The following is a 2,886-nucleotide window of genomic DNA, read 5'->3' on the forward strand; positions in this document are numbered from 1 at the left end:
CAAGCACTGGACCTACACTAGCAGTCTTTAGTTCACTGGAATGCTACGTGTAAGTGAGTGACCAAGTCTTCATATCCGAGAAGTAACGGCGATCCGAATCAATTAGTACTCAACTGAGGATCTCCAATCACACGACATATGTAGCACTTAACCCTTGCATATGTCAACTCGCCACCGGGTTTCTTAAGACCAGACCGGGTTCACGCCAACCGAGAGCACAGATACACCACCGTCCAGCCTCTTGCCACGGAGGGTACATGCTACTCTCGCCATCTCTCCACTCCCATTGCATGTTGGCCTTTTTGGTATTAGTCTGCCTGAGGCAAAGCTTACTCTTGACAAGGCATGTGACCAGTTAAAGGGTCCTCGGTCAACAGGCCCACATTGGTACGATCCTTAATCGACTCAGATGGAGACACTACACCGAGACTCTCTTCTCGTGCAAGTCACCCGCTCGGTCTCAGCTTTATCATTTAGAACTCAAAGTTTGGTACTTGGCAGAGGTACATCTTTTTCGATGTTGAACCCATCACGGTCATGATGGATCCACCATCAAGTTTTATTTTTGAAAACATCCCATCCACTGTGAAGCATCTTCTTTTGTTTGAAACAAAACATTTGTTTTTCTAAAGCAGGATTAAACATCAGAAAACCTTTTAATAAAATAGGTAATCAAGGAATGGTAGTCAACCTTCAAGGAAGGAAATGCAGCAAGTGTTTGGCATACAACTCCTATCACCTAATGCATCATTCAAGTGATAAAGACTTAAAAATTCAAGGAAAGGGTAAATGCATCGGGGCTTGTCTTGTGTTGTAGGGGAGTCGGGCTCTATTCCACATATATCAAAATAAAAACAGTTCCCAGCATGTGGATTTTCAGTTGATGGTGCAGTCTCCTCTTCTTCAACAGTTATTTCTTCCTTGTTTTCTATACATAACCATATATAATCATGAACGCTCATGTGATGCTTATGAAAATGCAATGATAGTAGAGATACATCAAGTTGTATCTTGAATACAACTTTCCTTCACGGTTTACCAGGGAAACTAAGGTTTTCTGAGTCAACACTCTAGTAGGGTTAGACAGTTTTACCCTAAGGAGCTAGGGTCTTGGGTTTGGGAATCAAACAATGTCCAACACATGTCAAACTTCACCCATGGGTTCTACTTATCAAACTAAGTTTATCCAAAAAGTTTTATGATTTTTGGAGTCATAAAATAATTTCTAAAATTCCAAAAGTCTAGGTTTTGGCCTTCTTAAATACTAAATAATTCTTGGTTTGGACTAATTTCTTGGAACTATTTTTATTAAATACTATAGGAATGTAGGAGTCTAGCAAAATTGGTCCCATATTTTTAGCATTTTTCTAGAATTTTCTATAAATTTCCTAAGTCTGGCAGAAAAAGAAAAAGAAAAAGAGAAAGCATAAACAATAATGGGCTCAATTCAGCCCAATATGGCCCATGCCTAGGCGAAACGTGCCCGCACGACGAAATTGCAAAGAGGCCCCCTCCCTTTCTGTTTCTTAGCAGTGCCAAGTCCACGATAGTGGACGGCGACGAGCGTGTCTCCGGTGAGCCTGTACTGGCCAGAGAACACAATGGAAAAGCTTCATGCTTGGTCGACACCGAATTCTACCCCGAGCGACACTAATCCTCACCCAATTTCACTAATCCGGACCAGAGCACGTCTGTTCACGGTAACAGCGAAAACCGAGAAGAAGCTACGGTGTACAGGGCAATCCAGTACGGTCTAGTTTGATCAATCGAGCCTACAAGCAACAGGAGACCTAAGATATGCTAGAACATTCAACAGAGGGACATGAATCGACCTGAGACAGGCTGACCACGGTGAGAGACCTTCACGGCGGGATTCCGACTGATTTGGAGAAATGGTCGATTGGGCGCCTCTGGTGGACAATCTGAGGCATGGGCTGGTGCGTTGGATGCGTAAATACCTAGCGGAGTTCACCGGGGCGCAATTTATAGGTTCCATCGACGGTGGCGGCTAATTTTGAGAAGACGCGCGGCGGCCGGAGAGAGGGACTGAGTCACCGCAGTGTTTTACCGTGGCAGTCACTGGTTGAGGAGCAACGACGGTCACTTGTGAGCTGTTGCGGCTAGCAGCGACGTGGTTAAAGGGTCACGACGTGGCGCGGTCACGACGAACGATGTATACCACGACGACGGCCGCTTGGCCACGTCGCCGGCACAAGTGGATGGGCGACAGAGCGGCCACAGTGTTCCGAGTTCATCTGCGACGTGATCTTTTTACTGTCGAGCATAATCCACTCATCCGAGGCATGAATCACAACGGCCGACGCGAATCTGGGCGTGGGATCACCGGCAGCGAGGTTCAGCGCACCAGGGATATTTTTCAGATACTGTACCATCAGACTTTCATCACAGCATTTGACAGACCGATTTGAAGGGCCAAGATCTCAGATTTTTATATGACAACTTGTTAGTCCTCCTGTAACAAAGTTGTTGATCTATAATCCAACTTTGATCTTGCTATAGCAACCATACTTAAATTCTCACTGAATCATACTCAAAATTGCTTCCAAACTTGGTCCTAGTTTACTGCCAGCCCAGTTTCAGAGTTACACTTGACTGACAGACCAACTTCAGGTCTATTTTTCTCCCAATTTCATGTAGTACTAGGGCTTAATCACTTAATCAAATTTGTTCTCTTTACATAGCTCTACAAGTTTTCTACCTTGACCAAGAGCAAAATCCTCAAGAATTCTGAGATTTAGAGCTCCAAAGTTGACCCCATTCAACTGAATTCAGACTTAAGCACATAGAGTTCATGGGGTACTTTTTGCAAATAAGTCCAAATTCCACTGTTTAGCTTGCTAATTCAGAAATGGGAAAACACATGAT

This window comes from Zea mays, chromosome 5 (assembly GCF_902167145.1).
Source record: "Zea mays cultivar B73 chromosome 5, Zm-B73-REFERENCE-NAM-5.0, whole genome shotgun sequence".
Classification (NCBI taxonomy): Eukaryota; Viridiplantae; Streptophyta; class Magnoliopsida; order Poales; family Poaceae; genus Zea; species Zea mays.